This window comes from Chiloscyllium punctatum, unplaced genomic scaffold, assembly GCF_047496795.1.
Source record: "Chiloscyllium punctatum isolate Juve2018m unplaced genomic scaffold, sChiPun1.3 scaffold_174, whole genome shotgun sequence".
NCBI classification, from domain to species: Eukaryota; Metazoa; Chordata; class Chondrichthyes; order Orectolobiformes; family Hemiscylliidae; genus Chiloscyllium; species Chiloscyllium punctatum.
The window spans coordinates 266523-288932 of NW_027309908.1; the positions used below are offsets into that span (position 1 = coordinate 266523).

Genomic DNA, 22410 nt, shown 5'->3' on the forward strand with positions numbered 1-22410 from the left:
ATGACCGAGGACCTGGTTTATTATATTCCAGGCTAATCTGCTATATTCTCTCATCAGGACTTCATCTTTTCCCCTTCCTATGTCATTGGTACCAATGTACAATGACCTCCCACTGGTCATTCTTTCCTTTGAGAATATTCTGCTACCTGTCCGAAACATCCTTGACCCGAGCACCAGGGAGGTACCACCCCATTCTGATGTCTCACTATCAGCTGCAGAAACAGCAGTCTGTGCCAGACTAGAAAGTCCCTGATCATCCTTGAGCGTTTGGAATCTGATAGACCTCTCATTATAGTGGAGCCAATCTCAGTACCAGTAACTTGGCTGTCAGTGTAACATTCCCTGAAAGTCTATGACAACCTACATTATCCAAAATAGTAAACTTGTTTGAGATGGGGATAGCCACAGGAGACTCATGGCTGAAAAAATGTGTTGCTGGAAAAGCATTAAAGGAGCAGAATCGACGTTTCGGGCAGAAGCCCTTCTTATGTCCAAAACGTCGATTCTCCTGCTCCTTTGATGCTGCCTGACCTGCTGCGCTTTTCTAGCAACACACTTTTCAGCTCTGATCTCCAGCATCTGCAGTCCTCACATTCTCCACAGGAGACTCATGCTCTACCTACCTCCCTCTCCTACCTTTCCGAGAGGTAACCCATCTACCTGACTGTATCTGCAGTTTTTCAGCCTGAAACTGCCACCTATCACACACCCTGACTCTTGTAAATTCTTCATTATCATTAAGCACTACTCAATCTGATCCATGTGATCCAAGAGGATTTGCATCACTTCCTGCAGGCTATCATCAGGATCATTCAAACTCCCCCTACTCTCCTCCAGGAAGTGCACATCACTGTACAAATGGCCATTTCTGCACCTTCATCTGCAGATCCAGAAAAAGGCAGAGTCTTACAGCTTTACAAAAGACTACTCTTGAATACATTGGTACCTATATTTTACATTTAAAACATTCAACCAAAATATCATAACAGAGGCACTTAAACTAGTAAACCCTCACCCTACTGAATGTTGCGGATTTTAAAAAGTAAAGCAGAGTAAGATTTACCTTTGAAGAGACTGAAACCCACTGAGCTGAACCCCAACTGTGAGTCACAGACATACAGCACGGAAACAGACCCTTCAGTCAAACTCGTCCATGCTGACCAGATATCCGAACCTAATCTCGTCCCATTTGCCAGCACTTGGTCGATATTCCTCTAAACCCTTCCTATTCATATACCCATCCAGATGCCTAATAAATGTTGCAATTGTTCCAGCCTTCACAACTCCCTCTGGCAGCTCATTCCATAAACGCAACACCGTCGCATGAAAAAGTTGCCCCTTAGGCCCCTTTTACATCTTTCCCCTCTCATGCTAAATCTATACCCTCTAGTTCTAGACTCCCTCACTCCAGTGAAAATACCTTGTCTATCTATCTGATCCATCCTCATGATTTTATAAACCTCTGAGACCACTCGTTAGCCTCTGACACTCCAGGGAAAACAGCCCCAGCCTGTACAGCCTCTCCCTATATCTCAAACCCTCCAACCCTGGCAATATCCTTATAAATCTTTTGTGAACCTTTCAAGTTACATAACATCCTTGTGATAGGTGGAGAACAGAATTGCGCACAATATTGCAAGAGTGGCCAAACCAATGTCCTCAACAGCTGCCACATGACCTCCCAACTCTCTTCCTCAATACTCTGACCAATAAAGGAAATCATATCAAACACCTTCACTATCCTATCTACTTGCGCCTTTACTTTCAAGGAGCTATGAACCTGCACAACAAGGTCTCTTTGTTCAGCAACACTCCCCAGGACCTGACCATGATGTGTATCAGTCCTGCTAAGCTTTGCTTTTCCAAAATGCAGCACCTCGCACTTATCTGAATTGAACTCCATCTGCCACTCCTCAGCCCATTTGCTCATCTGATCAAAATCCCATTGAAATCTGAGGTAGCCTTCTTCACTGTCCACTACACCTCCAATTTGGTGCCATCTACAAACTTACTAACTATACCTCCCGTGTTCACATCCAAATCATTTATATAAATGATGAGAAGTAGTGGACCCAGCACCGATCCTTGTGGCATTCCACTAGTCACAGGCCTCCAGTCTGAAAAACAATCATCCATCACCACCACCCTCTGTCTTCTGCCTTTGAGCCAGTTCTATATCCAGATGGCTACTTCCGTGAGATCTTACCTTGCTAACCAGTCTCCCATGGGGAACCTTGTCGCACACCTTACTGAAGTCCATATAGATCACATCTACTACTCTTCTCTCATCAATCCTCTTTGTTACTTCTTAAAAACCAGATCAAGTACGTGACATGATTTCCCATACAGAAAGTTATGCTGACTATCCCTAATCAGTCCGTGCTTTTCTAAATACACGCAAATCCTGTCGCTCAGGGCTCCCTCCAACACCTAGTCTAGCACAGCATCTGTAGCTCCCGAGCTTGTCCAAACCACCTTTGTTAAATAGTAGCACCATATTGACCAACTCGCAGTCTTCTTGCATCTCAGCTGTGACTATCAATAATACAAAAATCTCAGCAAGAGGCCCAGAAATCACTTCCATCGCTTCCTACAGAATCTTTGGATATACCTGATCAAAGCCTGGGGATTGATCCACCTTTATGCGTTTCCAATATCCAGTACTCTGTATTATGGACAATTTTCAAGATGTCACCATTTATTTCCCCACATTGTACATCTCCCGTGTCCTTCTCCACAGTAAATACTGATGCAAAATATTGCATTTTGATAAAACAAACGAGGGCAGGACTTACACTAATTAAAAGTAAGGCTTTGAGTAGTGATATGGAACAAAGAGACCGAGGAGTTCAGGTCTTCCTAGTCTGTGTCACATGTAGACAGGGTGGTTAAAAAGGTGGTTAGCACACTTACCTTCATTGCTCAGACCTCTGAGTACCGGAGTTGGGAATTTAGGTTGAGGTTGTACAGGATGTTGGGGAGGCCTCTTCTGGATTACTGTGTCCAGTTCTGGTTGTGCTGTTATAGGAAGGATATTATTAAATTGGAGCGGATTCGGAAGAGACTAACCGGGATGTTCCCATGAATAGAGGGATTGTGTCACAAGGAGAAGCTGAATAGGCTGGGATGCTTTTTCACTACAGCGTAGGAGGTTGAGGGATGACCTTAGAGGTTTATAAAACCATGAAGCGTGTAGACAAGGTGAATGGCCGGGGGTGGGGTGGGGTGGGGTGGGGTGGGGGGCGGGGGGGGGGAGGAATTCAAGACCTGGGTGCATACAATTTGAAAATAGATGAGAAAGGTTCAAAAAGTAAATTGGGGATTTGTTTTTACTTTTACATATGTGAAGTGAACTCCCAGAAAAAGAGGCAGCTGTGAATACAATTACAATGTTTAAAAGACATTTAGACAAGTACATGAATAGGAAATGTTTGGATGAATGTGGACCAAGCAGAGGGAGGGGCGATTAGATTAGTTGGGAATTATGGTCGACACGGACTGGTTTAACCACAGGGTCTGTCTCTGTTCTGTATCACTTTATGACTTTAACTCTCGCTATCTTTGTGAATTCCTCCATGCTCACAACTCCCCAGATCACGGTCACCTCATCCAGGCTAAACTCTTCCTTATCTCTAGAAATCCTCTCGAGCCTCAGAACCATCACTATCTCTGGTATCACAAACATCTCAATCTCTGTAACATCCTCCAATCTCCTCCTGTCTCATCACCCTCACGATCTCTAATCTTGACAACCCCCACAAATCTGTCCTTCTCCACAGTAAACACTGATGCCACACGTTTAGTATCCCCCCCAACAACCCCATCTCCTGCGTCTTCACACATAGGCTGCCTTGCTGATCTTTGAGGTGGCCTATTCTCTCTCTAGTGACCCATTTGCTCTTAATGTATTTCTAAAAACCCTTTCCCTATTCGCCAAAGCGGTCTCCTGTCCCCTTTTTGCCTTACTGATTTTACTCTTAAGTATACTCCTCTTGCCTTTATACTCAAAGGATGTTTGTGATTTTTGGATTGGAATAAATGCGAAATATTACATCTTGGTAAAACAAACGAAGGCTGGACTTACACTGATTAAAAGTTGGGCCTCGGATAGTGATATGGCACAAAGAGACCGAGGGGTTCAGGTCTTTGAACTATGTGTCACATGCAGACAGGGTGGTTCAGAAGGGCTTTAGCACATTTGCCTTCATTGCTCAGATCTTTGAATATAGGCGTTGGGACGTTATGTTGAGGTTGTATAGGATGTTGGGGAGGCCTCTTCTGGAATACTGTGTCTAGTTCTGGTTGTGCTGTTATAGGAAGGATATTATTAAATTGGAGCAGGTTCAGAATAGATTTACCAGGATGGTGATGGGAATGGAGAGATTGAATTATAAGCAGAGTCTGGATAGGCTGGGTCCTTTATCACTGGAGCACAGGAGGCTGAGGGGTGACCTTATTAGAGGTTTATAAAATTCTGAAGAGTTTCAGTAATGTGAACAGCAGGTGCCCTTTCCAGGAGGGGGTGCGATTCAAGATTGGGGACATACGTTTCTCACGTTAAAAAGTAAGGCTTTAAAAAGAAGTTCGGGATTTTATTTTTTGTTTCTGCACAGGGAGTGGTTCACATGTGGAATAAACGTGCAGAGGACATGGTAGATGTGAATGCAATTACAATTTCAGGGTGGCACAGTGGCTCAACGGTTAGCACTGCTACCTCTCAGCGCCAGGGACACAGGCTCAATTCCTGTATTGGGTGACTGTCCATGTGGAGTTTGCATATTCTTCCCCATGACAGCGTGGGTTCCTCCAGGTGCTGCCGTTTCCTCCCACAATCCACAGATGTACAGGGTAGGTGACCTGGCCGTGCTCAATTGCCCATAGTGTTCAGGGATGATTGGGTTGAGTGAATTAGTCAGGTGTAAATATAGAGCAGAAGGGTAGGGGAATGGAATTCTAATAGGAAAAAAACCATTTGGACCCGTATATCAATAGGGAATGCTAGGATGGACTTGGACCAAGTGGAGGCAGGTGCGATTAGTTCAGTTCGAATTTATGGTCGACATGGACTGGTTGGACCACAGGGTCTGTGTCGATGCTGTGTAACTTTATGACTCGTTATCTCTATAAATTCCTCTATGTTTGGAACTCTCCCTATCAGTGCCACCTCATCCAGCCTTACAAATCCTCCTCATCTCTATAATTCCACTCCAGCCTCAAAATCCAAAAACCTCTATCACAAAATATCTCTATCTCTGTAACATCCTCCATCCTCACAATCCTTTCCAACTTGCATCTCCTCCAGCTTCATTATCCTCCCCCTGTCTAATCCCCTCCAGTCTCTCAAAGCTCTGCTACATGTGCCTTTCTTTATTTCCAGCTTTCAGGATGCCCAATGTTTATTTCTCACTTGATAATGGCCCTTTACAATTCCTGCGCTGAGCTTCTGAATTTCCTCTTAAACCTCTGCGTCTCACTTTCCTCCCAAGAAAATCGACCAATCATGTGTCATCTATTCTAGTATCACCTTTTCTGACCTGATGTCCAATGGAGCCTGTCATATTCCTATAATAAACATCTCAGCGGTAAACAGAACAGAAAAACGCTCTGATAGTCCATTGAGTCTGTGAGAAAGAAAACTACCACCGAACTGTCCTCATCTATTTTCCAGTACTTGTGGAAAAGTGTCATCTATCATGGCATAGCAAGTGCACACTAACTACATCTCAAATGTTTTCAGGATTTATGTCTCCCACCCTCACAGACAGTGAGGTTTAGTGCAACTGTTGCTCGATGATAACATCACCCACAGGAACACAGAGCAGCTGGGTCTGTGCAAACCAGAGATCGCCCACACATTGGGAAGGATGGCAGGATCCCTGAGAGGGTGCATAGGAGAGTTACCAGGATGGTTCAAGGAATGGGGGATTTTTGTTGCAGGGACATGGGTGTTGTTAATACATATCAAGAATATCTATCTACAATAGATGGACTCTCGTTCTCAACCTCTCCCCTTGCCTGGGCTGGGTTACCTTCAGGTTAAACCACCACCAGACATCTCTCCCTAATAAGAGGGCAACCCTATGGTCTGGTAGGACAATGCTGACTTTACCTTTTACACAGTGATGCCACTGTGCATCGGGGGTGGAGAGAGGGAATGCTGAAGGTGGTGGATGGGACATCACTGAGGCACAGTGCTTTGTCCTGGAGGATGTTCACTTTCTTCAATACTGTTGAGGGCTGCACCGATGCAGGCAAGTTTAGAATGTTCCAACACGATCCTGATGTGTGCTTTATAGACAACAAACAGACATTGGGGAATCAGGGGTTTGGGAAAACTGAGATTGTTTTCCTTGTAGCAAAGGAAATTGAGGGGAACTGAGAGACAAGTGCTTACAAAACATATACATCAGGATGTTCAACCTTACACTCATCGTAAATGGATTACTGGACACATATTGAAGATTTCGGGGAGATCTATTGACAGGACGGTTTGATTCAAAGGATAATTTTTCTGCAGAAAATGGAATTGAGCTGGAACAAAATACTCTCACACAGTGCAAATATCCAGGTCCTGATGAATGGTGTAATTCAATCAGAGTTTGGCGTTACAATTACTGAGATTGACATCTGAATATCCACCTGTAGTATCCTGTAATACAAGTTTATAAAATCTGTCACTGTCAGGTCAGGTTAGAAACTCACACCATCCCCTCCTCCTGGTCCAGGATGACTGTACACATTACCCCTTGTGAAGATCAGTACTCAGTTCAGGGGGAAATCTATGTGGGTTTCTATGAGTTTCCACCTTGGGACTTCATGTGACTGAACAGGGCAGATCTTTAACACATGGGACAGAATGTTCCAAGGGTCAGTCAGATATGGAGAGCAGGATTTACTTCCTTTTCTTTCCTTCCGTGTTGCCGCTGTGCCTCATCAATAAGACATGGGGGGTGAAAGACTCATGCAGCTCGATGGGCAAGTTCTGACCAATGGGCAGCAAGATCCTCCCAGTCACTCCAAACAGTCTCTCTGAAAAGACAGTAACTCAGCATGTTTCCCACTGTCCGGTGCTCCCTGGAAAGGTTTAGAAGAATGAGGGGGGAATCTCCAAGAAAATGTAGAAAAGCAAACTTCCAAAATTATTATAAACTGTTTACAGAGACGGATTTGTTGGAGAAGTGAACACCAATTTGGCAAATGGAGCATAACTTGGGACAATGTGAAGTTGTTCATTTTGGAGGAGGTAATAAAAGAACAGAGGACTATTTAAATGATGGAAACTGTAGAAAGCTGCAACACAAAAGAGACCAGGAGGTAATTGTGCAAGAAACACAGAAAGCCAGCACACAGTTACAACAGGACATCAGGAAGGGAGATGAAACGTTGTTCCTTGTTTGAAGGGATTTGCAGTATAAGAGTTTGGAGTATATACCTGAGAGTAACTTTATAAAGTGCGAGTGAAACCACATATGGAGTAATGAGAGATGTTTTGGTGCCTTTAGTTAAGGAAAGACATCACTTCATCGGAGGCATTCAGAGAAGATTGACTGGGATGATCCCTGGTTTGCAGGGACTCTCTTTTAAGAAAAGGCTGAAGAAGTTGGGACTCAACTCACTGGATTTGGGGGAGAATGAGAGGGGATCTTATTGAAACATATAGGCTTATTAAGGGGTATGACAGGGTAAATACTGAGAGGATGTGTCACATCATGAGGGAACCTGGAAGCAGTCTCTGGGTCAGTTGCAGAATCAAGGGTTCTGTTTTAGATTTGTCAACTTTAATGCAACACAGACATGGGTAAGGGGTTTCAATAGCAATGGAGCTGGGGTGAGGTGGCGAAAAGCAACATTTTAGAGATTGGAGTTCCTGGTGTTTGCGATTGTGTAGATGTCTGATCAGAAGGTTACCTTGGGGTCAGAATATGAGAGCAATATTGTGAAGAGTGTAGTTCTGCCTCAGGCATTTCCTAGTGAGAGGGAGGGGCTCAGCAGTAAGGGAAAGGAATTTGTCATAGCAACTGAAGGCAAGGGGTTTAACCATTGCAGTGTTTCATTGGAGGAAATTGCAGCCAATCGAGTGGTAAGCAGTTTGATGAATGAGTAACAGTGGAGCAATGGAGAGGGATGATCGGGAGAGAGAGCTGGGCATCGTCAGTGTACATGTGAAACCAATACGATGTCACCTCCTGGCAGTATGTAGGTGAGATACAGGAGGGGACAAAGATAGATCCTGGATGGACACCACATATGAGGAATTCAGAAAGGAAAGGGAGTATGGAGATGGAGCAGGATTTTCCAACAACCTTGAGGTCAAGTATTAGTTCTTAGCAGAATTGGAGAGAAGGTCATAACCAGAAAAGACAGACAGAACAAGGAACAATATTTGTGAATCGGGGAGGGGGAGTGATGAGGAGGAGCCCGACTCCAAAAGCACTATTTCTACATCAGTGACATCACCCAACTCCACCCTAGTCTCAGCTCATTTACTGAAATACTCGTCCATCCTTGTGTTATCTCCAGACTACGTTATCCAAACACAGTCCTGGCCAGCCTCCCACATTCAACTTACATATAATCTCAAGAGTATCTAAAACCCTACTGCCCAAGTGCTCACTTGGACCAAAACTTGTTGATTCATCAAAAGGCTCCTTCCAAGCAACAATTTAAAATTCTCTCCCTTGATGTAATTCCTGGCTGTGAACATCCCTGTCTCCCTGAACCACACAACCTGAGAGACCTCGACAACTCATTTTCTTTCAGACTCCCAAAGATGCATTTATGTATTGCTTCACCAGTCTGGCTGTTTCGACACGGTCAAGGGAACAAAGTCTGGAATTCGCACCCTGACCCTCTCAGACTTGCTTTCCTCCTTTAATGTATTCCTGAAAACCTGCTTATTTGGCAATACTTTTGATCACCTGACCTAATATCCCCATCTGTGGCCTTATGTCAGAAATTCTCAATTTCTGTGAAATTATAAAAATGATAAAAATACAAACCGTTGTTGATTTGCACACACATTGTCAACTCTTCACTGTCACTGAGTGAATAATCTGTAACATCTCTTACCCAAGTCACCACACGAACTGCAGCTGTACAAGGAAGTCAAACATCACCCTCTCCACAGGCAATGGGACTCTGGTATTAATCACTGGGGTCTGTGGAGAGAGAAACACATAGTTGATATTTCAGGGAGTGCTAAATGCATTACAGGAAGTGAGAATGTTACAGAATTTGATGGTCAGAAATGGAAGGAAAATGCACTCTTTTGTTGAAAAAAAGATTTATTCACTGGCAAAGATACTGTGGAAAATTTAGTCCGTTGAGAGAGCAGCACATTGTCAGGGGTTGGGCAGCAGAGGAAAATTAACTTACAAAAGGTCTGTGAAAGTAACAGTAAAACACTAAACAAGCCAAACAGCCTGTGCCCAAAGACTTTAACTCCCCTTCCCGCTCCACCAAAGATATGCAGGTCCTGGGCCACCTCCACCGCCAAATCCCAGGCATCTGATGGCTGGACGAAGAATGCCTCATCATCTGTGTTCAGATCCTCCAATCACATGGGATCAATGTGGATTTCACCAGTTTCCTCATTTCCACTCCACCCACCTTATCCCAGATCCAGCCTTCCAACTCGGCACTGCCCTTTTGACCTGTCCTACGTTTCCATCTTCCTTCCCACCAATCAGCTGCTGCGCTTTTCTAGCATCACACTCTTTGACATTGAAAACATCCTGACTCTGACACTGTGTAAATCCTGCCCTATCACTCCCTGCCAAGGAAGGCTGTGCATGCGTCCCCCTACAGCTTGCCCCTCTCAAAATTGGCAGCCACACACATGTCCCGTGGATCACTGCCCCCAATAAAGATGGCGGCGATCACTCACACCTTTCACCATTTGAAGTATTTTCCCGTTTGCCACAAACACAGGCCTGGGATTTTCAAATTTGTGTTTTCCGATGTGCACTAAGTTCTGTAAAACGTCTCAGCCCGTTGCATTAAAATTTCCTTCTCTTCCTGATCAATATGTCTTTCCTTAACCATGCCCTGCACCTTCACACATTTCCAATGGCTTGGTCACAACATCACAGTGCTGCCAGTGAAGCTTATCACGTGGTATCACTTTATTCCTGATGAAGGGCTTTTGCCCGAAACGTCGATTTTGCTGCTCCTTGGATGCTGCCCCTTGGATGCTGCCTGAACTGCTGTGCTCTTCCAGCACCACTAATCGAGAGGCTTATCACGTGGTTGAGTGTAGCCACGCCCCTCATTCACTCAGACCAACCGGCACTACCTTGTCTTTCAGCCCCGTCCCCATCCTTTTATTGGTCCTGCACTGAGATCAATCACCAGAGGCCCTTTGTGGGCTGGAGCATGCTCAGTGCTTCCTGCGTTTGCTGCTGTTTATCAGGTATAAGAGAGAGAGTGTTCATTCCTGTTTCTCCTAATGTCAGACATTAACAACAACGACCTGCATTGTATGGAGCCTTTCACACTGACAAATCTCCTAAAGTGCTTCACGAATGCTGGAAATGTTGATTAAAGAGAACAACTTTAAGATACATCTTTGAGGAGTATAGAGGGGGTTGGGAAGGATATTTAAGAGATTTTTAGATCAGACAAACCGTCTAAAGAGCAACCCACCCAGACCAATTCCCCTACATCTAACACGACGGGCAATTTAGCATGGCCAATTCACCTAACCTGTACATTTTTGGACTGTGGGAGGAAACCGGAGCACCCGGAGGAAACCCACGCAGACACTGGGAGAATGTGCAAACTCGACACAGACAGTTGCCTGAGGTGGGAATAGAACCCGGGTATCTGGCGCTGTGAGGCAGCAGTGCTAACCACAATGCCAGCGTGCCGCCCATCTGCAACTCTGTCCTCTGCAGCTCCAATCATGGAGTGATGTCTGTGGAGAACAGCTTACGACGGAGACAGTTAGTGGCTAACCGTAGTTTAGCAACGCCATGTCCTAGCCCCCCTACCCCACACACCAGTCCTTGTTCTCACAGCCTGTCATTACACACTACCTATGGTTAGCCACTAACAGTTTCCACTAACAGCTAGTAGCCCTCCCCCAGCTAGATCGTTATCCACTCCTTTATCCAACCCTTCTTCTCGCTCTATTCCCACCTATCCTTTAATCCTTACATCCTCCCCTAAACCCTTCCCTCTGCATATAAACCAACATTTTTTTCTCTCAGTATCAGTTCTGAGGAAGGGACACCGGATCTGAAATGTTAACTCTGATTTCTCATCACAGATACTGCCAGACCTGCTGAGCTTTTCCAGAACCTCCTGGTTGTTTTTTCTGATTTACATCTTCCACAGTTTTTTGGTTCTAATTTACCGGGAGTTTGTAATTCAGGTCCAACAGCCTCTGTCCCAGTCTCTGCTGTCTCTCCCAACCCCAACCAGTGACACGGCACCTGCACAGCTCATGGACCTGTGTCATCTTGCTGGCCACACCCCTCATTCACTCCCATTGGCTGCAGGACCACACAGACTCTCCTCCCATTGGTCTGGAGCTGCCGTCAATCAGCCGGGCCCCATTGTGATGAGAGTGGAGGGCTAATCCCTCTCTCTGCCCTGGGATGAGCTTCACCATTCACAGTGAATGGGGCAGTACCACAGAGCACAGGGCCTGGGGGCTATTCAGCCCATTGGGGCTGTACTCTCTCCCTCTGGAGATGCTGCAAATCTGTCCCAAATCCCCTCCTATTTGCCCACAGCCCCCCAAATCTTTCCTTAAAAATTAAAATTCCAAGTCTCTTTCAGAATACCTGCTGAATCTGTGTCGTTCAGACTGTTCCAAATGCTCAGAACTTACTGAATACAATAATGTTCACATTTTCACTTTGTATTATTTGCCAATTACTTGAAAGTAGTTACTAAAAGTTATGACAGTGTTAACAATTCCTCTCTCTCCTCAAATTCAAGACCTTGGAACCAAATCTGCACCAGGTCAAAATCACTGCTTCACCTTCTCAGCTCCAAGGACAATTATCTGTGCTTCAGCTTGCTCTCCACAAAAGAGGAATGCATCTTAGTTTATTAACGTCATAGACATATACAGCACAGAAACAGAACTTCGGTCCAATTCATCCATGCCAACTAGGAATCCTAAACTACTGGAGTCCCATTTGCCAGCTATTGGCCTGTATCCATCAAAACCCTTCCTGTTCACGTACCCAATCGGATGCCTTTTAAATGTTGTGATTTTATCAGCCTCCACTACTTCATCTGGCAGCTCATTCCATACACACACCACACTCAGCTTGAAAACGTTGCACCTTAGATTCCTTTTAAATCGTTGCCCTCTCAACCATGTGCTCCAGTTTTGGACCCACCTAACCTCAGGAAAAAGAACCCCGGCTGCTCACCTTATCCATGCCCCTCGTGATTTTATAAATCTCCATGAAGTCACCTCTCAGTCTTGGACTCTCCAGGGAAATTAACCCCAACCTATTCAGCCTCTCCCTGTAGCCCAAATCCTCCAAACCTGGCAACGTTTTTGTAAATCCTGTCCGAACCTTTTCACATTTCACAACATCCTTCCCAGAACAGGGAAAATCAAACTGAAAACAGAATTCGAGAAGTGGCTTAATCAATGTATTTTAAATGTTGTAATTGTACTCTCCTTCACCCCTTCCCTTGGCAGCTCACTCCAAACATGCACTGCCCTCAAACTGTCCAACTCTGGCAAAGTCCTTGCAAACATTTTCTGAAATGTTTCAAGTTTCACAATATCATTCCTGGAACAGGGAGATTGGAACTGAAAACAGAATTCCAGAAGAGCCTTAATCAATGTCCTGTTCAGCAACAACATGACGGAGAGCATAACAAACGCTGCATTCACTCCCTTACCTACCTGTGACTCTACTTTCAAGGAACTATGAACCTGCACTCCAAGGTCTCTTTGTTCAGCAACACTTCCCAGGACCTTACCAGTAAGTGTATAGGTCCTGCCCTGATTTGCCTTTCCAAAATCCAACAGCTAACATTTATATAAATTGAACTCTATCTGCCATTCCTTGCTCCACTGGCCCATCTGATCAAGATCCTGTTGTATTCTGAACTAACCTTCTTCGCTGTCCACTACACCTCCATTTTTGGTGTCTTGTGTAAATCTACTAACCATATCTCATATATTCACACCCAAGTCATTTATATAAGGACCCAATAATTGATCCTTGTAGCACACTGCTGCTCACAGTCCTCCAGTCCACAAAGCAAATCTCCATCATCACCCTCTGTCTCCTACCATCAAGCCAGTTTCGTACCCAAATGGCTTGTTCTCCCTTCATTCCATGTTATGTAACCCTGCTAACCAGTCTGCTTTGTGGAACCTTGTCGAATGTCCATATAAACAACGTTCACAGCCTGGTTTAATCAATTTTCTTTGTCACTTCAAAACATTCAGTCAAGTTAGTGAGACACGATTGTGCACGTACAAAGCCACATTGACAACAGTCAATGATTATTCCTTACTTTTCCAAATAGATGGATATCCTGTCCCTCAGAATCCCTTCCAACAACTTGCCTGCCACTGACTTCAGGCTCACTATTTTCTTGTTCCATGGCCTCTCCTTACCACCTTTTTAAAATAATGGCACCTCATCTGTCGCTATCAATGATACAAATACCTCAGGAGAGGCTCAACAATCACTTCCCTAGATTTCCAGAAAGTTCCGGGATACATCTGATCAGGTCCCAGGGCTTTATTCAACTTGATGCGATTCAAGACATCCAGTAACACCTCCACTGTAACATGGATACTTTTCAAGTTCTCTCTGTTTATTTCTCCAAACTCTCGAGCTTCCATATCTTTCTCCAGTAAAAATGACGTGAAATATTTCCATATCTTTCCCACCCCTGGTGGTTCCATAGACAGCCTCGTTAATCTTTAAGGGGTCCTATTCTCTGGTCCAGTTAATCTTTTGTCTGTGATATATTTGTTTGATCTCTTTGGATTCTACTTAAACCATTTCCTGAAGCTATTTCATGTCAAACAGCATCAGCAGCAAGCAACAGAGCTAAACGATCCCACAACCAATAGATCAGATCGGAGCTCTGCAGTTCTGCCACACCCAGTTGTGAACGGTGATGGACAATTAAACAACTCACTGGAGGAAACATCACAGATATCCCCACCCTTACCGGTGAAGGGGTCTCACACGCCCACGCACCAGATAAGATGACAGCATTTGCAGCAATCTTCAGCCAGAAGTGCAAAGTGGGATGATCCATCTCAGCCTTCTCCAGTGATTTCCAACATCACAGATGTGAGTTTTAAGCCAGTTTGATTCAGTGTGAATAACATCAAGAAATGGTTAAGTAGTGCAAAGGCTACGGGCCCTACCAATATTCTGGCAATAATACTGATGGTTTGAGCTCCAGAACTTGCCACCCACCAAGCTAAGGACCGCTCCAGCCCTGGCATCTAGCGACAATGTGGAACCTTGCCCAGGGATGTTCAGCACAAAAACACAGGGCAATGCAACCCAAGCAATTTCCATCTATCAGTCCACACTCGATCAGCAGTAAAGTGATGGAAGATGTCATCAACAGGGGTATCAAGCAGCATCTGCACAGCAATAGCCAGCTGAGTGACACTCATTTCAGGCTCCACCAGGGTCACTCAGCTCCCGATTGTGTTACGGCCCTGATTCACAACCTGACAACCAGCTGAATCCCAGAGGTGAGGTGAGGGTGACAGCCCAGTCCCACTCCAAGATCACTATTTCTAGCTGATTCTACCCTTGTCTCAGCTCATATACTGTCATCCACCTTGTGTTATCTCCAGACGTCAGTATCCAAACACACTCCTGGCCAGCTTCCCACATTCAATCTCCCTGTAATCTTAAGAAAAACTAAATCTCTGCTGCCCAAGTACTCCCTCGTACCATAACTTGTTGATCCATCACAAGGCTCCTATTCATAATCAACAACATAGAGCCACAGAGATGTACAGAATGGAATCAGACCCTTCAATCCAACCCGTCCATGCCAACCAGATATTCCAACCCAATTCCGTCCCACCTGCCAGCATCCGGCCCACATCCCTCAATTTAAAATTCTGACCCTTGATTTAATTCCTGATTGTGATCATCCCTAGCTTGCCGCATCAGACATCCGTGAAGACCTCGACAACCCATTCTGTTCGAGACTCCCAATGATCTATTAATTCATTACTTCACCTGTGTGGCTGCTTTTACAGTTGCCAAAGCATCATTTTCTGAAATTCGCAGCCAAAACCTCACAGGTCTGCTTTCCTCCTTTAAGACATTCCTCAAAGCCTGCTTATTTGGCAATGCTTTTGGTCACCTGACCTAATATCATCAGTCTCTGACCTTATGTCTAAAGTTCCCAATAATATTTTTGTGAAATTATAAGCATGATGATAAAACTACAAACTGTTCTTGATTTGGACATTACCTTCAAATCATCACTGTTGCTGTAAAGAATACTCTGTAATGTCTCTTACCTAATCACATTGTGGGAGTACCTTCACCACACAAACTGCAGCTGTACAAGAAAGTCAAACATCACCCTCTCCACAAGCAACAGGACTTTGGCATTAATCACTGGTATCTGTGGAAGGAGAAACACAGTTGATGTTTCAGGGAGTGCAAAACGGATACAGGGAATGAAAATGGTGCAGAATTTGATAGTCCGAAATGGAAGGAAAATACACTTGCTTATTGGAAAAAAGAATTCTTGAGTGTCAAAGATTTTCCAGAAAAAAAATTAATAAGCAGCACATGGTCAGGGGCTGGGCGGCAGAGAAAAATTAACTTACAAAAATGTCTGTAAAAGTAATCGTAAAATACGAAACAGACCAAAAATACACCCATTGTTTGATACTGAGCAAGCTAGATATTGACAAAGTGCTCATAAGGGAGCCCAGAGATGAAGTAGAGCTGTAGAAGCTGTTATGATCCCACAGTCATAGAGACGTATTGCACCGACACAGACCCTTCGGTTTAACTCATCCATGCCAACCCGGTATCCGAACCTAGTCTATTCCCATTTGCCAGCACTTGGCCCATATCCCTGTAAACGCTTCCTAATCATATCATGTGTCTATTTAGATGCCTTCAACAAGTTTTAATTGTACTAGCCTCCACCACTTCCTCTGGCAGCTCATTCCACCCACTGCATGAAAGGGTTGTTCTTTAGCCCCCTTTGAATTTTTGCCCCGTTAACCCTAAAGCAATGTCCTCTACTTTTGGACACCACTACTCCAGGGAAAACACCTTGTTCATTTACCCTGTTCATGCTCCTCATGATTGTATAAATCTCCATAACATCACCGCTCAGCCTATGGCAAACAGCCTATGGAAAACAGCCCCAGCCTTTTATGCCTCATCCTGTAGCTCAAATCCTCCAACCCTAACAACATCCTTGTAAGTCTTTTTTGAAACCTTTCAAGTTTCACAGCACCCTTCTGATAGGAGGCAGGCCAGAATTGCACACAATATTCCAAAAGTGGCCAAATGAATGTCCTGTACAGCAACATGACCTCCCACATCCTATATTCAATGCTCTAGCCAATAAAGGAAAATACACTGAACACCTTCTTCATCATCCTATCTACCTGCAACTTGACTTGGAAGTACTGTGAACCTGCAGTCCAAGGTCTCTTTGTTCTGCAAACGTCTCCAGGGCCTTTCCATTCAGTGCATAAGTCCTGGGCTGAAAAACGTATTGCTGGAAAAGCACAGCAGGTCAGGTAGCATCCAAAGATTGGGATAATCGACATTTCGGGCATGAGCCCTTCTTCAGGAATCCTGAAGAAGGGCTCATGCCCGCAATGTCGATTCTCCTGATCTTTAGATGCTGCTTGACCTGCTATGATTTTCCAGCAACACATTTTTGAGCTCTGATCTCCAGCATCTGCAGTCTTCACTTTCCCCTAGTGTATAAGTCCTGCCCTGACTTGCTTTTCCAAAATGCAACACCTCATATTTATCTAAATTAATCCGTATCTGATCAATATCTCACTGTAACCTGAGGTAACCTTCTTCACTATGCACAATACCTCCAATTTTGATTGACCTGCAAACTCAGTTACGATAGCAAGTCCTTTAAATGAATGACGAAACAAATCCAGAAATAAACATTCATTACTCTGAGTTTGAATGTACTCTGTGTAAATCCTGCCCAATGACTCTGTACCAGAGAAAGGCTGCACATGCGCCTGGCTGCACCTTGCCCCCTACAAAGATGGCGGCTGCGCACGTGTCCAGTGAATCGTTGCCCCGAATAAAGATGGCGGTGCTCACTCAGGCCTGCAGCCGCGCTGAGGCAATTTCCCTTTTACTACAAACACGGGACTGGGAAGTTCAAATTTGTGTTTTCCGACGTGCACAACATGCTTGTAAAACCTCTCCCCTCATAGCAATACAGTTTTTCTCCCGTTTCCCTCTGTTTATTTGTTTCTTTCCTTACCGTATCTTTTCGCTCCATAACTTCCGGAAAATTCATTACAGCGACTCTCCGCTGCGCGCGAGGGTGATCACGTGGTTTAGTCTAGTTCTGCCCCTAGTTCACTTTGATTGGTTGGAGGACCAACCTCCCCTGGTCCTCCAGTTCCGCCCACCGTCCTTTCATTGGTCCGGTGCTGACATCAATCACCCCTGGTCCCTTTGTTGGCTCGAGCATGCACTGTGCGTCCTGCTTTCGCTGATATGTTGGATAATGTGATGGGAGAGTTCACTGAGGGGAAGGATCCCTTTGTGTGAGCTCTGCAGTAGATTTCCATTATTCATGGAGGGAATTCCCTTCCTACTCATGACTGCATAGCTGTGATTGATGAATCAATGCCATCTGAACCAGTACATAAACACACCATTTTCACAACATCTGAGATCTTCAGCACATTGTATCACACTCTTCTTTGGAGATAAAAAAAGCATGAAATGGAGCCTCAAGGAATCAGAACAGGAGTAGGGCATTCATTCCCTTCGGCTTGTTCCCCCATTCTATCAGATCATGGCTGGGCCAACCCAGACCTCAACACCTCTTTTATGCTTGATCCGCATAGCCCTCAACTGCTCAATATTTCAAAAATCTATCTGGCCTCTTTTAGAATAATTTGAGACAGAATCATAAATTCCCTACTGTGTGGAAACAGGCCCTTCAGCCCAACAAGCCACACTGACCCTCTGATGACTAACCCAACCAGATCCATTCCCCTTCCACATTTAACTTTCACAATTTTTTGGGCTAGAAAATTCTAGCCATTCACTGAGAGAAAAAAATTCTTTACATTTTTTACAAAATGAATGTTCCCTTATGTAATGTTTAGTTTGAGACTTCATTGGTGCTAGAAGATCAAGTCAACATCTACCCTGTCAAGCTCCTCAGAATCTTGTTTCCATAAGATCACCCCTTATATTACGTGGGTGGCACAGTGGTTAGCACTGATATCTCACAGTGCCAAAGACCTGGGTTTAATTCCTGCCTCAGGTGACTCTCTGTGTGGAGTTTGCACGTTGTCTACGTGGGTTTCCTCCGGGTGCTCCGGTATCCTCCCACAATCCAAAAAAAGTGCAGGGTAGGTGAATTGGCAATGCTAAATTGCCTGTAGTGTTAGGTGAAGGGGTAAATGTAGGGGAATGGATCTGGGTGGGTTGTGCTTCGTCAGATCGGTGTGGACTTGTTGGGCCAAAGTGCCTGTTTCCACACTGTATGTAATCTGTTTGTCGAGATTCTATTGAATAATGACCGAACCTGTTTAGCTATTCTTGATAGGTCAACCTTTTCATCCTTGAAGCGGCTAGCTGAATTTTTTTTGAATTGTCTCCAATACTGGTTTATCCCTTATTAAATATGGGAACTAACATTGTGTACAGTACTCCAAGTGAGGTCTCAGCAACAGCCAGTGTGGTTAACCAATCCTCACTCCATGCAAATAGGTTACCCCTGACACAGTGAGCTCCTGTATTATGCAATTAACTTTTCTATAGCACCTTATCATATGCATTTTTTAAAACCCAAATACAGAACATCATTGGATTGCCCTTTATCAGCCCTGCTTGTTATCTCCTAAATGAACTGTTGCAAATTTGTCATAGTGTCTCTTTCACAAAACCCAGTCTACAATGTTAAATGATAAGCTTTTCTAAATGTCCTGCTATTTATTACTTTAATATTCGACTCTGCCATATTACAAACACAGACATTAAACTAACTATAGTTTCCTGATTTCTGTCTCCCTTCCCTTCTTGAACAGGTACATCAATCCACTGGATTTTTCCTGTATCCCCTGATTCTGGAATATTCCAATTGATGCCTTGAATATCTCTGCAGTCAGTTGCCCTAAAAGTGTTTGATCCAGGCCATTAGGTCCTGTCTGCCATTAGTCCTATTAGTTGGTCAATACTTTGTCCCTTGTGACAAAGACTGTTATAACATTTTTCTACTCATGATTAACTTGCTTATTTGCTACCTTTAGGATGATAACGGTATCCTCCTTCATGAAGATCAATGTAAAATATCGGTTTAAATTATCTGCTGTTTCCTTGTACCCATGATCAATTCCACAGTCAGACCCTCCAAGGGTTCGATGCTGACGTTAGATACTCCATTTTTCATATACCTGTACAACTCTTGTCATTCATTTTTGTTTCTTGTCAATTTAATTACATGATCAGTTTTCTCCCTTTTTAGTCATCCGCGGCTATGTCATTCTTTTCCTTGTGGGTACTGCTCTTGACTGCCTTTGTTACCCACGGGCGGTTCACCTTTCTCTTCGCGTTCTCCTTTTTGCTTCAAATTAACTTTTGCTAAGAATTATGTAAAACAAAACTCATCATATTACAGTGACTGAGCATGTGATTTTTTTTAAACATTGGATGCCTTAATGTTCTCATTGGGTTTTGCTGTTTCAAAGAAGATCTGAGATCAGCTGCAAAGGAAGTGACAGCTGATTCGCTGTTAATTTCCAAAATTAATTTGAATACTTGCAAAAAGAAATTGTTTGTATTACTGTGAGAGCAGGGATCTAGCCAAATACCTATTTTAAAAAGGTAGCACAGTTGTGATGGTTTGAAGAGGGGCCTCCGATTTCAAAAGCACAATGTGATCCAAGTTGTCTTCTAATCTGTGCTGTACTAATTCTTTCTGATTGAGATGACTGGGTTGGCATGTGCGCAGGTTGTAGCAGGATCTCTGACTGCCACAAACCGATCTGGGGGAACAGCTCCTGTGTCAGTGACAGTGCTGTTGGACTAATAGAGGCAACAACATTCAGACTTCACGAAGCAACTGCGAACCAGGGCTGCAAACCCACAATTCAAAGAACTGCAGGTTAGGTGAATTGGTTATGCTAAATTGCCATAGTGTCCAGCGATGCACAGTTTCAGCGCATTAGTCAGGGGTAAACATTGAGGAATAGGTTTGGTTGGGATACTCTTTGCAGGGTTGGTGTGGATTTGTTGGGCTGAAGGGCGTGTTTCCACAACGTAGGGATTCCTTGCTATGAGTAATTTTGGGGATCTAACAGAATCCTGGAATTCAGAGGGTTCACTGTTAGTTAAAATAGTATTGTGCACTCAGCTTATGTTACCTTCTGAAGCAGTTTGAGGTTGACTGCTCAGTGCAATTTTACAGAACAGATGCTCTGGAACCAATCAGGGAACAGCTATTTTAGACCTGATAATATGATTGATTAATGAGCTCAATGTAAAAGACCTTTTGGTAAGATGCAATGCAGCGTGATAGAATTTAGCTTTAGGGTGAGGAATTTGACTCTTCAACTAGTATCTAAACTTAAAGGCAGTGACAAGGGGATAAGGTAGTAGTTCGCTAAACTGGAATGGGACTCTAGTTAGAATGTCAAAGCAGAAGAATATATTCAGTTATTTTATTATTCTCAACAATATATATTAACTTGTAAAAGAAATGCACGATGAACAGCGGTGCATAGCTGAGGGAATTATGAGTGACATCAAATTGAAAGAAAAGATGTACAAAACTGCAAAGATGATGGTAGACAAGAAAGTTTAAAAATTTCAAACTATCGAAGGATGAACAAAACAACAGATGGAAGATATTTTGTCCCTTGTCAGAGAGACTGTTGTAACATCTTTGCTCCCCTTAATACCTTGCTTATTTCCCAGCATTAGGATGGTAACAGCATCTTCCGGATTAGTAAAATAATTGGGCAAATTAACCCACCAGTCACTCAGCCTAAAACACAGTGCTCTTGTGATTCTGTGGTAGTGTCTCCAACTTTGAGCCAGAAGGCCTGGAACTGTCCCACCTCCAGAGGTGTCATAATGCATTGAAATAGTTTGATTGGGAAAGCAATACTGAGACAAACTTCAGTAATTGAATGGACAATCTTGATGGTCTCTGAAAAATCCAAACTTGACTGATTTGTATCCTCACCTGAGGCCTGATCTCAATTAATCTGCCTCATTTAAATGGAATTGCCTTTTCTTGTGTTGAATATAATTGAAGTTTGCCCTGTCTGCATGCCCCCTTGTGCAAAACATGTTGCAATCTGTCAAAGAATAAGATTGAAATCTCAGATCAGCTGATAACCTGTTCAAGGGCTTAAACCAGTGGCCTTTTCCACTGGGACAGTAGGCGCTACAAAATTGATCCCATTTCCCATTAAACTGAGACAGGTGGTGGTGAGCTTCCTGGAATGTCTTTCACTGAAACATTTTTGAATTAAAATAAATTACTTTGGTTGCGGTGCAATTGAATTTAGAGATTTAGTGGGGAGTATCGACTGTCATTTCTTCATTTCATCGCAGAAGGAATGAGAGCAGCCCAACGCCAGCCGAAACTGCCAGATATTAAAATGCGTAACTCCACCTCATTAGCCAGTCTGACTGAGTCATACAGACTCAAACATCATGACTGGAGGTGGGCTTTTTGTGTTCACTGTGGATGCTTTTACAGAGTTCAAAATTAATGCAGAACATATTTCTTGAGAACTGAAAACAACAAATAATGAATATCACAGGAGGGAGCTGATGGCCGAGTGGTATTACTGCGAGGTAAAAACATTGACTGCAGATGCTGAAAACCAAATACTAGATTAGTGGTGCTGGAAGAGCACAGCAGTTCAGGCAGCATCCAACGAGCAGCGAAATCGACATTTCGGACAAATGCTCTTCATCGGGAATAAAGGCAGTGAACCTGAAGCGTGGAGAGATAAACTAGAGGAGGGTGGGGGTGGGGAGAGAGTAGCACAGAGTACAATGGGTGAGTGGGAGAGGAGATGAAGGTGATAGGTCAAGGAGGAGGGGATGGAGTGGTTAGGTGGAAAAGAAGATAGGCAGGTAGGACAAGTCCGGGCAAGTCAAGGGGACAGTTACTGAGCTAGAAGTTTAGAACTAAGGTGAGGTGGGGGAAGGGGAAATGAGGAAACTGTTGAAGTTC

At 43.9% G+C, this 22410-nt stretch overlaps 1 long non-coding RNA gene across 1 annotated transcript; it reads right to left on the reverse strand.

Moving 5' to 3' along the window:
* Window positions 1–6626: 6626 nt before the first annotated feature.
* Window positions 6627–17525, reverse strand: LOC140471864 (uncharacterized). Its single transcript, XR_011957233.1, has 3 exons — window positions 17461–17525; window positions 15494–15600; window positions 6627–6649 (listed from the first exon to the last, which is right to left on the reverse strand). It is a non-coding gene; the product is annotated as an uncharacterized lncRNA (long non-coding RNA).
* Between the last annotated feature and the right edge of the window lie 4885 nt (window positions 17526–22410).